At 43.0% G+C, this 13,941-nt stretch overlaps 2 protein-coding genes across 12 annotated transcripts in view; one reads left to right on the top strand and one right to left on the bottom strand.

The window, feature by feature from the left end:
- pargl (poly (ADP-ribose) glycohydrolase, like) overlaps positions 1-12,573 on the bottom strand; it is a 40,906-nt gene extending 28,333 nt beyond the window's left edge. The window contains exons 1-2 of one of the 3 annotated variants that reach the window (XM_021601938.2): positions 12,440-12,560; positions 10,083-10,186 (exon numbers count right to left, since the gene is read on the bottom strand). The gene's annotated coding sequence lies outside the window, so the exon portion shown is untranslated. Of the gene's footprint in view, positions 1-4,981; positions 5,137-10,082; positions 10,187-12,439 lie in introns of those variants that run through there. The other 2 variants (XM_021601940.2, XM_021601937.2) reach the window with 2 other exon arrangements.
- The window catches only part of zmiz2 (zinc finger, MIZ-type containing 2), a 36,680-nt gene continuing 35,284 nt past the window's right edge, over positions 12,546-13,941 (top strand). For 7 of the 9 annotated variants that reach the window (XM_021601928.2, XM_021601934.2, XM_021601931.2 and 4 more), the window contains exon 1: positions 12,635-13,036. The gene's annotated coding sequence lies outside the window, so the exon portion shown is untranslated. Of the gene's footprint in view, positions 13,037-13,941 lie in introns of all 9 variants that reach the window. The other 2 variants (XM_021601930.2, XM_021601927.2) reach the window with 2 other exon arrangements.

The following is a 13,941-nucleotide window of genomic DNA, read 5'->3' as shown; positions in this document are numbered from 1 at the left end:
AATGCCTATTATTTGCAAGTGATCGATTTGGTGTTTGGAGCCACACTGGCTTTGCAAACTTGAGTTGTCTAACCAAGGCAGCAACGAGACACCAAAGTATGTCTGGCCACTTACAAGCAATGGTGCTTTTGAAAACTTTTGGGGACACCCGAGTGGATCTACAGCTCAACAAACAAGCGCGCAGGGTAACAGAGCTGCACAATGAAAAGGTGAAGAAAAATAGGGAAATATTGAAAAGACTCATTGATTGTGTCATGTTTTTGGGTAAACAGGAACTGTATTTTTTGGGGGGGGGACTTAAAGCTCAAAGTTTGTGGACCAGAAATGGATAGAAGAAGAATATTAATATAACTCTGTTGCACTCGACTATGTTCTTGCCTATTAGTTGAACTGTACTGTATTGTACTCTTCCCCTGCAATTCTCTGAATAAAAATGTCAATTTCAAGGTGACGCAACGCCTGGTTATACTGCGTTTCTGTCTAAATGTATAGTGTCTAGAGCCATGAGAGGTGGATTAATTCGGGTGGGACTGTGTAGGACCTCACTGAAGGCCCAGGCCCCAGGCCCACGGCATGCCACTGACCAAAATAATAAAGAAAACAAAGAATACTAAGGTCAGGTTGTGACACATGTAACGGATGTAAAACGGCTAGCTTAGTTAGCGGTGGTTTGCGCTAAATAGCGTTTCAATCGGTGACGTCACTTGCTCTGAGACCTTGAAGTAGTAGTTTCCCTTGCTCTGCAAGGGCCGTGGCTTTTGTGGAGCGATGCTTCGTGGGTGACTGTTGTTGATGTGTGCAGAGGGTCCCTGGTTCGCGCCCGGGTATGGGCGAGGGGACGGTCTAAAGATATACTGTTACACACACACACACAGGGGCGGATTGGCTAATCAGTTTTTACCCGGATGGGCCGGTCTTACTTGTTTTTTTGTGTGCAAATGATCAAGGAAAACAATTATTTACAAGCAAACAAAAACTGCTACTGTGTATTCATGTTATACTCAATAATAAAGCTGTAAATGACAGATTCTAAGTCTGACTTATTTCTACCTAAGGGATGCTGAAACCTGGGATGACTCATGACTGACTTGGAGGTGAAGGCTAAAAACAAAAACCTCAAAGAGCCTATTCCAGAAATCAAGTGATTACAATGTCTTCTTTTGTGCATTTATTTTCATTCTGATGTGTGTATATCACTTCTAAACCTGTTTCTGAGAATCACACCACTTCCTGCTTTCTGCCCACACAGAGAGGGAGTTTCCATGACGCTCTGCAGCGCTGCAGTGCATTGTGGTCTCATGGCCTACACTCAGATGGAACCGTTATATATGTTGGTTCATCTGGGTAAGATCTTATTTTTCCACTCTGAGAAAAAGGAAATTGTGTGTAGGCTACATTTACAACAGTTCAAAACCTTGAGTTGATGTCTGAAATCATGCATGCAAGTTTAACATTATCCTGCTAAGAATATCTTAATCACTGGTATAAGTTATGAATGTTTCTTTTTGCTAAATATGTTAATGGTCTGAGGGGGTGAGCAAAGTAACAACAGTGTGGTGGTTAGTGTATCACATTGCTGCCTGTATCTCTAAAGTCATGCACACTTCATCTCATAGAGGAGTGTGGGTGGTGGATGTTAATTTAGTGGCAGGGGTGGATTGGCCATTTGGCATTTTGGGCATGTTTTTGCACAAAAAGATCATTATCTGGCTAATACTGGGGGCTACAAGGAAATAAATGGGCTGCTGTGGGGGGCCTTGAGGAAAAACATGGCCCAGTGTGTTATAAATGCTAGGGTTGATTTCTGGTCACAGTCCGCACTTACACACACACACACACAGAAACACCAGGTATCTCCGAAGCAATGCTATACCATTCTAACGGCCATCGTGCGTTGTCGGGACACTGAATGGGGTTAACTCTCTTGGTACGGTCACTGACTAGTTGCGTACATCAGTTGCTGTCAGACTGCCCTTCGCTACAATGTTATCTTCAAACCCCTGCGTATGCCAACACCGCGCATATAGAAAGTCTAACAGCTACGCCTAGCCTATAAGTCGAAATGGAAGGTAAACTTACAAATCTGTGCGTAATGGCATTGTGTTTTATGTAAACATCCAATGAAGTAGCCTCATAGGCTTGTTATCTGGTGAATGTAGCCTAATGCACAGATTGTGCCGAGATCTATTGCGTGTCCCTGTCGACTCACGAGTTGCCCCCCGAACCCCTGTTATGAACATCTTGGGGCAGGGGTTCAGGTAAAGCAGCGTCTGAGACAGCAATGTTACGGTCCATTGTTATAACCTATTAAAGGTTGAGACACTAGCTTCTGTACGGTGAACAAGTAGCCTAAGTTAGCGGTATAGCTGAGATAAATGCATAGCCTATAATGGAGACGATGCTCCTGATTTGGGATAACCTATGCATCCTTCAGTCCTCCCATCCTTGAATGATAGGTGATGTTACGCTAGGCTACCAACCAAGTGATGTCAGATCAGTGATTATTTCTATAGCCTATGATCATTGATCTAATATACACTGTGTATACAAAAGTATGTCGACACCCCTTCAATTTAGTGGATTTGGCTATTTTCAGCCACACCCATTGCTGACAGGTGTATAAAATCAAGCACATTGAATCACGCAAACAGCCATGCAATCTCAATAGCCAAACATTGGCAGTAGAATGGCCTTACTGAAGAGTGACTTTCAACGTGGCACCGTCATAGGATGTCATCTTTCCAACAAGCCAGTTGGTCAATTTTCTGCCCTGCTAGTGCTGTTATTGTAAAGTGGAAACATCTAGGCCACACAAGCTCATACAATGGGACCACCGAGTGCTGAATCGCGTAAAAATTGTCTGTCCATGCAACACTCACTACCGAGTTCCAAACTGCCTCTGGAAGCAATGCCAGCACAAGAACTGTTCGACGGGAGCTTCACGAAATGGGTTTCCATGGCAGCCGCACACAAGCCTAAGATCACCATGCGCAATGCCAAGCATCAGCTGGAGTGGTGTAAAGCTCGCCACCATTGGACTCTGGAGCAGTGGAAAAGCGTTCTCTGGAGTGATGAATCACGCTTCACCATCTGGCAGTCGAATCAGGGTTTGGCGGATGCCAGGAGAACACTACCTGCCGAATGCATAGTGCCAACTTTGTTTGGAGGAGGAGGAATAATGGTCTGGGTCTGATTTTCATTGTTCGGGGTAGGCTTCTTAGTTCCAGTGAAGGGAAATCTTAAAACTACAGCATACAATGACATTCTAGACGATTCTGTGCTTCCAACTTTGTGGCAACAGTTTCTGTAAGGCACTTTTCTATTTCAGCATGACAATACCCCTGCGCACAATGCGAGGTCCATACAGAAATGGTTTGTTGAGATTAGTGTGAAAGAACTTGACTGGCCTGCACAGAGCCCTGACCTCAACCCCACTGAACACACTTGGAATGAATTGGAACTCCGACTGTGAGCCAGGCCTAATCGCCCAACATTGGTGCCCAACTTCACTAATGCTCTTGTTGCTGAATGGAAGCAAGTCCCCGCAGCAATGTTCCAACATCTAGTGGAAAGCCTTCCCAGAAGAGTGGAGACTGTTTTAGTAGCAACTCCATAATAATGCCCATGATTTTGGAATGAGATACTAGAAGAGCAGGTGTCCACATAATAATTGATCTAAATACAAAAAGTATTTCAAGAAACTGAGAATCCATCCATGAATATATTCAAACAGCACCTAAATTACATTGCTTTGCAGGAGTGGTCCTTGAGTTGCCTCTCGTCCCACAGACACGTTTGTATAAAATCCCTCCCACAGTCATTGGATAGGCCTATAGACCTATAATGCCGTTAAACTATAGTCTCATTTAATTTCACTTGCCCACTGCAACCTACTGTTAGCGTACAGGTTATGGGTTCTCAATATAGTGGGCCAGTGTAGGTTTGTAATGGGCAGCAAAATAGCAGTTGTAGCAAATTTGGAAGGCAGTTCGACATAGCAACATATCTCAAGATAATTTGTTTCATTGGGTGTACTATGTACTATTTACAGTCGTTAGAATAGTTGCCATAAGGGGGAAATACTACTGTTAGTAAAGCACCATGGTCGTTAAGTTGCCATTACACAAAGATTATTGACACCCCCTATTCTGAACGTTCCTTTCGTCACATAGGCCAAGATGTTAAGACTTCTAAACTACTGTAGGCTACGAAAGGTGTTTGCTACACAGCAGAACATTGTAGCCACTTCAGAGGGCAGAATGATAGGGACTCAATCCCAGGTCTCTTCTCAGTCAGTGACAGAGCTACGAGTTTCTTCATCAGGTTGTGCTCATAACGCACCATGGCCATTAGAAGAGTGTATGCCTATAGTCTGAAGTTGTATGTATGTATGTATGTGTGTGTGTTTGCGCACAGTGACGGCCTGTTATATGTGCCCAACTTCGCCTCTAAAGGGCCGAAGTCCGTGAATCGTAGCACTCGCTTTCCTGCCTGCTCTGGTATGTGTGTGTGTGTGTGTGTGTGTGTGTGTGTGTGTTGGTTCTTTATTTATTTCCCCCCACAAATTATATCCTGTCTCATCCAACGGGCTCGGGACAAGAAGATCGAGTCATGCGTCCTCTGAAACATAACAAACAGCGCTTCTTTTAGCACCTGCCCGCTTAACCCGGAAGCCAATGTGTCAAGAGTAAAAGGACCGATCGGACCATACACAACCAATTATAATTTTGGATGAGTATAGGGTCTCGCCCTGTGCACTGTAGTAGCCTAGTGGCGTCCACTAGAACCATGTATTTGACAATCACCCAGTTTTCCTAACAGCACCAATATTTGTACTTTCCCTTTTCAAACGACAAGGTAAATTACAACATTGAAAATGTTTAACTCCGTTTCTATTATTCAAATTGAACAATCCTATTTGATAATTGGATTAATAAACGTTACACGCACCGGGGATACATTGTGTAGGTGGGCTACTCACTTAAATGATGCCCGAATCCGCAGCTAATTTCTGAAGAGCAAAAATATGTGCTTTTCCATCTAGAACTCTTCGCGAAGTTCCAGCAATCCTGAAAATGAAAGTGAAACGTAGACTAGGCAAATTTTCAAGCACGTCGACTGTGCATATGACGTAACGCTATACGTGCGTGTTTTTATGAAGTGAAGTCAACGTTGTTCTTAGGGCAGAAATAATCTGATTGGTTTAGGGAAGAACAAATCCGATTGGTTTCTAAAAGGTCAATGGTCAGAGTTTAACAGTTGCACAATTTTTGGAAACATGGAATAGGTTTGAACTCAGAATAGCTACAGAATTAGCTACTCATATTGAATTAGTGAATGGAGCTAGCTAGCAAATATACAAGAAAGTCAGCTAACATTTGTTTTATTGAAATGTTAAGTTGAATAAGCACACAAACGAGGACAGCAATGTAAATTGCTAAGATAAACAGAGCTAGTTGATTTGCAGATCTCTTACTAAATGTTGAGTCATAGAATAAAGCTAGCTAGCTAGGTCTCAAATATACCATTAAGTAATCGCCCACTTCATCAGTATTTTGTGGAATAAGCTAAATAAACAAAAAAAATGGAATGAACTAGCCCTGGGTTCCCGAAATGTAAAATGCTAAACTAAACTGGACTAGCTGGTTAAGTAGATAATGTTGAATCATAAAAAAGAGCTAGACAATTTTTCTGGTTTATATCACTTATTCAACGAACAGATTTACTAGCAGATTTGTCACCTAACTTGCTAGCGATTTCTATTTCATTTCAATTTAAGGAAATAGCTCTCTGCTCAGCTAAGCTACATTTAGCGTAGCATTTTATGTTTCTGCCCCCAGTGAAGCATAACAGTCCATTGAAATGTTTAAGTTTATTCAACTAAATATTCTGATAAATTAAATGGAAGCAGATTAACTGATATTTGCGACCTAGCTAGCTAGCTCTATTCTATGACTCAACATTAGTAATTATCATATTATCGGTATATTCAACAGCGTTATCTTGTGATCAAGCCATCAATGCATTTCAATGAAAATACTACTACTATCAGCTTTTTGATAAGCGGTTTAGCAAAAAAAATATGTCCTATATTATCGGTATATGGGCTCCCAAGTGGCGCAGCTGTCTAAGTCACTGCATCTCAGTGCAAGAGGTCCCTGCATCTACAGTCCTTGGTTCGGTTTCAAACTGTATCACATCCGTCCGTGATTGGGAGTTCCATAGGGTGGCGCACAATTGGTCCGGGTTTGGCCGGGATAAGCCGTCATTGTAAATAAGAATTTGTTTGTAATTGACTTGCCTAGTTAAATAAAGGTTACATTTAAAAAAATAAAAACATGGTCCCCCAGTTATTCGCCATCTTACTATTTTGTTCAATTACAAGATATATGTTTAATTTTGTTAAAAAAGAGACACCAGCCTCGTATCCGAAGTGTTTACTAGATAGTTGACTAGTTGGCTAGTCTTCCAGTAAAAACAAAATACTTGAATGTCAACTTTTCATTGCGTAGCCCGGTATGCCCTCCTGTACTCTTAAAAATCATTCATCATTAAATCATCTTCTCCAGTGTTGTAACCAAATACTGTCTCATTATTTGTTTTACAGATTCATCTTTTGTTTTGAGAAAGTAGATAACAGTTTAATACTCACATATGAGTTTGAATAATTTAGGTAAAAAGTTGGATATTAAATGATATGTATGTATGTATGTATGTATGTATGTATGTATGTATGTATGTATATATATATATATATATATATATATATATATATATATATATAACTTTTTTGAAAACTCTCAAAACATAACTTAATTTACATAAACTGCAATGAAAATTGGTGGTCAGCTAACTAGAAAGGTGTATTTAGTTGCAAAACGTACCGTTATTTTCCAGGCCATTTAAATGTTGAGCTCAAAGTGATTTAATCCTCCAACCGCTAGAGAGTGTCCGATGTTGGGGGAAAATTAGCTAGCTATCTGTCCATCCCCATTTTCTTAAATTCATATAGTTGATTAAATTTAACATTTCAATTAAGAAAATGTTAGCTGACTTGTAGATTTGACACCTAGCTACCTAGCTAGCTCTATTTATTAATTTGAGGTTGCTAAATGCATAGCTAGCTAGCTTGCTCTGATTAATTATTCTTTGCTTCAAGTCAGGCGACTAGTTGTATTTTAGCGATATTGTCACACTTATCTGTGACACAATAATGATTTCAAAACATTACAACTTGTATGTCAAAGTTTAATTAACAAGATTCTCAGTTCAAACCTCCGCTTGTTTTTAAAAGTTGTGCATCTGTTAAACTCCGCCCATTTACCTTTTAGAAACCAATCAGATAATTTCTGCCTTTAGAACAAAGTTGACTACACTCAATCGACTAAACTAGCTAGTTATTTTATTCGCACATTTTTATAATTTGTCATTGCATATTCAGCACGAAATAAAGCAGGTATCTGTGCAAATTCGCTATGTGGAAGAGTAACTGTCAAGACCACCCTTGAACACAAGGTGGCGGTGATAGACAGTGTAATCCAGGGGCTCTGGTGTCGTCAAATTTATGCACTGTCTCCTCATACTCCACTAATTCCCTAATCTGATCTGGAAACACAGAATAAGAGGCAAAAATAGGATGGACTATTAAAACACACCATCGGTCTGTTATCAATATGTTTCTGGACAGATGGAGGGGTTGGAGTTGTTTGTGTGTTCGTGCATGACATGCCTGTGGACCTGTATGTGTACATGCCTGTGTGTGTGTGTCAGTGGAGGCTGCTGTGGGGAGGACAGCTCCTAATAATGTCTGGAATGAAGTCAATGGAGTGGTTTCAACCACATGGAAACCACATCTTTGATTTGCTTGATACAATTCCATTGACTCCATTCCAGCCATTATTATGAGCTGTCCTCCCCACAGCAGCCTCCACTGTTGTGAATGTGTGTGTGTGTGTGTGTGTGTGTGTGTGTGTGTGTGTGTGTGTGTGTGTAGTCAGGGCACACAGACACAGGTATGTGGGGCTGTGAGGATTATGGAATTTTGGGTAACAGTTAATTGTCATGCAAATAGACTTGGTTATTGTCAAAATTGTTTTAAAATGTTTTGAGCTAGTAATGCATCATAATGCATTTTTGAAAATTAGCAATGACATACCTAATGAATAGAGCACAGCTTTGGGAACACCCCTGTCTCAAAAATGAATGGTTCTGAGGCGTCACTACAGACCCGGGTTCGATCCCGGCCTGTGTCACAACCGGCCGCGACCTGGAGTACCATAGGACGGTGTACAATTGGCCCAGCGTCATCCGAGTTAGAGGATTGGCTGGGGGGGCTTTACTTGGCTCATTGTGCTCTAGTGACTCCTTGTGGCGGGCCGTGCGACTGCAGGCTAACTTCGATAGTTAGATAATGTTTCCTCCTACACATTGGTGCAGCTGGCTTCCAGGTTAAGAGGGCAGTTGTTAAAAAGCGCGGTTTGGCGGGTCATGTGTTGGAGGACGCATGACTCGACCTTCGCTTCTCCCGAGCCCGTTGGGGAGTTGCAGCGATGAGACAAGATTGTAATGGGATCGCATTTGGATATCAAGAAATTGGGAGAAAAAGGGGGTAAAATACACACAAAAAAAATGGTTCTGACCATTTGAACTTTTGGAAATTAAGCTTCTCCTCCCGTTCGTCCTGTTCTACTCGTCAAATGACTACCAACTTTACCCATTTCCTGTAAACATTTAAAACTGCTATAGGGTAAAACTATATCTACTTGAATACAAAGTTGTATCCCACCTACTCCTAAAATGAATATTAAGATGATTATCTTTTTTTTTTGTTCACGATTTTTGTCTTTAATTGTTGGATACACGACGATACAATAACTGTGCCAGTCCCAGTCACTAGGCTTTGTGAGTGTGAGGGGTAGAGAGGCAGATGGCAACTGTATCCGTTTGCCTTAGGCATGTGGTCTGCAAATATGAGAGGGAAAACCAGGGACTACACATTGCTAGAGATTGTATGAGCAGTATGTGTCTGAGTCATTACATGGATAAGTTGTGTGTGTGTGTGTGTGTGTGTGTGTGTAGGACTACTGTATTTGGCTGAGCGAGGGTGGAGACCCTTGTTCACTCTTCCTGCCTGTGTGTGTGTTATTGTGGGTCAGCCATTTCTGTGGAATGTTCCGCCCCTGGCCAGAGAGAAGTCACCACAATGGAATGCACTGAGAAAACAGAAAAACAAAACACTGACCAAGAAAGGCCAGAAAATGAAGAAAGGCTACCTTGCATGTGTGGGTAAGCACACACACCTGTGTCTGTGTGTGTGTCTAGCGTCTCTAAAATAATGTAAAAGAGTGTAAGAGACAGAAGGTCAGCACAGGAGAGGGAGACATAGAAAGAGAGAGAGAGAAAGAAAGGAAAAAGCTTCCATTCCCTTTGTCTCCATCATCAGCTGCAGCAATAGCAGTGCAGAGACAGACATAATCACATGCAGACACTTCACACACTCTCTCTCCTCTCTCTCTCCCCCTCCCTCTTTCTTTTACTCTCTTTCTCTCCTTCTTGTCTCTCTCTTTCTCTTCTCTCTCCTCCCTCTCTTATTTCTCTCCCTCCGTCTCTTCTGAGAGATTAGCTGGAGGTCATATTGCTGCAATAGTGATCCTCCTGTCTCAACCACACACACACACACACACACACACACACACACACACACACACACACACACAAATATCAGATCAATACTGAAGCACCATTTGACCCTGTGCCCTGTAAGCGTGTGTGTGTGTGTACATGCTTGAGTGTGTGTGCGTTCACTCTGTGTGCTAGTATGTGGAGTGGGAGTTAGGAAGAGTCGGTTGTTAAATGACTGCAGTGAATTGGAATGGTGGGGAGTTGGTGAGTGTGTGTGTGTTCGCGCTGCGGCAGGTCGTGGGGGGAGGGGGCATAGGACGGGGTGGAGAGGAAGGAATTGAGGGAGGAGGAGGGTGAAGAGGAGGCGGTGGGGGGAAGAGGGAAGAGGAGGAGTAGGAGGGAGAGGAGGAGGGGACACTGGGTAGAGGAGAGAAAGATGAAGAACAGGAGAGGATCTCTACCTGTTTCCAGGGCAACGGAAAACTGCAGGTCGGAGTGTTTTCTCCACGCTACGCTGCCCTCTAGCAGAATACTGCAGACACCTCTGCACACACACTGCAGACACCTATAAACACACACACACACACACACAACTCAGACTTACCTCAGTGCATACTGAGCAATGTGTCCTTGCTTCTGAATCTCTGCTAGTGATGGGCTATGAACAGCTCTGTACCTAACACTGAATAACTGTGTTTTACATCAGGTCAGGACTTAATGTACAAGGTGAGTGTGTGTGTGTGTGTGTGTGTATTTGTGTCTGCCCCCCCCACACTCACACACATGCACACATAAACCAGCTGTAGTTTTATGACCACTTCATGTATATTAATCATCTATAAGGTGTCTATAAACAGAGTATTAACTGTGTATTCAGTCTTGTGTGACTGTCTGTTCAGACACTATGGTCTGCCAACACTGGCTTTGTCGTCCCACACACACACACACACACACACACACACACACACACACACACACACACACACACACACACACACGTTCCCTTGTGTATTACTCTGACCTGACATCAGGAGAGGGCAGCTCTGTTCAGCCGTAGTCAACAACACTCTTCATCTATTGTTCTCCTCACCACCCTCTCCCTCCAGCTCTGCCTCTCCACCCACCTCTCTGTCGTTCCCCACTGCAGCCCTCCTCTCTCCCCCTCGATTTACCCCTCCTACCCCCTCTTTTCATCCCACCTCCCTCCCTCTCCACCCCCTCTGTCCTTTGATTTCTCCCTCCCATCCCCTCTCTTCACTCCCCTCTTTCCCTGTCAACCTCCTTTCTCCCTCTGCACCCCCTCTTTCCCTCTACACCCCCTATCTTCCACCCTACAACCTCTCTCCCACTGCACCCCTCTCTTCCCCCTCTCCCATCTGGCTAATTCACATGATACAGTATGTGATTGCCCTAGGGTGGAACATACCAACCGCACTAGATCAAGGGAAGGCACAGAAAGGAAGGAAAGCTTTTTAGTTTCCATCTTGACACACACTTTATAACCTGTCTTCATTACTACAGCAGTGTTCCTTAAACCAATCCTCAGGAACTCCCAGTTGTTTCACATACCTGTTACATTTCACCACTAGCACAACTGATTCAGCTAATTAAGGGCTTGCTGATTAGCTCATTCACGCTAGTAAAACCAAATGCATGCTTTTCAACCGTTCGCTGCCCGCACCCGCCCGACCGACTAGCATCACTACTCTGGACGGTTCTGACTTAGAATATGTGGACAACTACACATACCTAGGTGTCTGGCTAGACTGTAAACTCTCCTTCCAGACTCACATTAAACATCTCCAATCCAAAATTAAATCTAGAATTGGCTTCCTATTTCGCAACAAAGCCTCCTTCACTCGCGCCACCAAAAATCGCAGTAGCAACTAGCTTACCTGGTTAAATAAAGGTGAAATAAAAAAATCTATATATAATAAAATTGAATCAGGTGTGCTAGTTATGGAATTCGACAGTTATGGGTTGGGGTCCCAGAGGAAAGGTTTGAGAAGCACTGATCTACACAAGAGACCCCCTACCAGTGCTATATCACACACAGACACTGGTGTAACCCAACCCATCTCCCCCTTCTCAGTCTGCAGGGGTACGATCTGTTACCCTCAGCCTGGGTCACGTTTAGTAGGTACAAAATGTTTTGAATGTGTTCAATAACAGCACATATTTTGGTTTTCGGTTTCAAGACATTGTGCTAGTGACATACTAAACACAACTCCGGTTAAGTGTTTTTAAGGTTGATTATTAGCTGCTAGACACCTCAGATACTTCCCTTAGCCCCTATACCCATACAATGCATGTAAGGGGCATTCCCAGATACCTGAGAACAGGCAGAGCCATGGGAACACCTGAGAGGGATAAAAGTGACAGACATTAGTGTCTCTCTCTCTCTAAACCCGGTCAATCTCGCTCACCCCTCCCCCCCTTGCTGCTGTAGAAAGGGACAGGTGTGTGACTTTGTCCTTCCATTACCCCTCTCTTCCTCTAATTAATTGACACACCAATGTATCAAACAGAAAATTACTATCCTGCCACTGATGCTTTGTGTCAAGGAGAACTGCTGATTTTAACGATGACAACAAATGAAGGCCATAGTTTCATTTGCTTCCAATAAAAATGTAATGCATTGAATAGACATGCATCACTTACCCTGTGGAAATCTATATTTGTAGGCCTGTATTCTATAGATGTCTACCTGCAACTCTAAATCATTTCCTCTGAATAAACAGGCTACCATTCTGAAACAGACCTAATATACAATATACAAAATGTAATCGTCAATGGGAATCTGATTAACGATCGTTACCGAACCGACGTCACCGTGGAGGCAGGGGTGACATCTCTCTCGATGACTCCTTCTGTAATGATCAGCTACTATGGTCTAGGGGCGAGGAGAAAAGTCAGTCGCTAGCCTTGTGTAGGGTGTGTGAGGGACATGAAAAATGCCTTTCTCCCGTCGGAGACAACAGCCCCGTGATCTCATGAATATATTCTAGCTGGCGGGCCATTGTGCAATAGTCAGGGAGGTATGCAATCCAGTTTCATAGGCAAAAACGGCTGCTCGGAGCAAGGACCAACTACTACACAGCGATTCTTCTCACTTTTGTGCATGCTTACATTCCGAGTAGTGACGACGGCGGACAAGCAGTGATACGGATCTTTTGAGGCACATTCGACGAGGCTGCCAGCTACAGTTTTAAAGGGGAAACGATTCGCCACATCCAGACATGGGAGCGAACGTTACAACTTGAAGACAGACAAGACACACTGTTGCGGATATAAGGAAAAATAGCGAACATAGCCTACTTTTATTGTCACCGACCAATACTTCTTGGAACTATCTACCAGCTGAATAATACAGAATCAAATAAAGAATTCCAACCACGGGTAGTTGGAGTCAAAGGTAAGCCCCAGCAGAACACCAGATGGCTAGGCTAGCGTTGTCGAATAGCTTACTGTAGCCACTAACGTTAAGCTATTTGCAAATATTACCCAGCCTAAATATGCAGTCACTAGCCTGTGCTGTATAACGTTTGGACAGCGTCTGCATCTCGGTTTGTCTGACAAGTGCTCCGGAACACGTTGTTTAATTGCTGCAAACAATAGTTTGGTCATGCCTTGTTGGCTACCGTACTGTATGTAGCCTACAGGGCAATAGCTAATTTAGCTACAAAGTAGCTAGCATAATTACGTGGTTGAGTCCCCTTCTCGAATGGGGAAACATGGACATAACTGACAGTAAAATAGTCTGGTTGTAAACAAACGGGGTCGCAAGTCGCAACACCTCTGGGCAGTTTCTGATATTACAAGGTTAGATGAAACAAAATGTCTCCCATTGTTATTTCAAGTGCGAGCAGCATGCGTAGCATGGTAGCTACGATGTAGCACGGACTGCCTTGGAATTCTCTGACATCTATCTGTAAGCGATGCACGATTTCAGTGGAAACGTGTCCGTGCATTGCTTACATTGTATCCGCGCAAAGCATAACGTTTCAACAACAGTATGGTTGATGTTTTGTGTGTGTGTGAGATAATTGGGTTGAATGTGTGTGTTTTATTAGGCTACAACAAATGTATACTGACATATTATCTTGCGATCGATCTGTCGATCGCCTCACGATGAGATCTGAGCTGGTGCTAAATAGATTAGCGCCAAAAAGCTACATCCCTTGTAGGCAATTTTAGCTCCTTAAACACCATAGTCTTTGTGTGAGTTTCCATCAGACTAGACGCTGTGTTGCGAATTGCTAAAACACAAACTTAACCTAGCTCAAGGCAGTCAAATAATATGATCACCCCTGTGTATCA

Source organism: Oncorhynchus mykiss, chromosome 5, assembly GCF_013265735.2.
Source record: "Oncorhynchus mykiss isolate Arlee chromosome 5, USDA_OmykA_1.1, whole genome shotgun sequence".
Classification (NCBI taxonomy): domain Eukaryota; kingdom Metazoa; phylum Chordata; class Actinopteri; order Salmoniformes; family Salmonidae; genus Oncorhynchus; species Oncorhynchus mykiss.
Note: the sequence above shows the minus strand (reverse complement) of the source record. Positions and strands in the feature narration are given on the sequence as shown.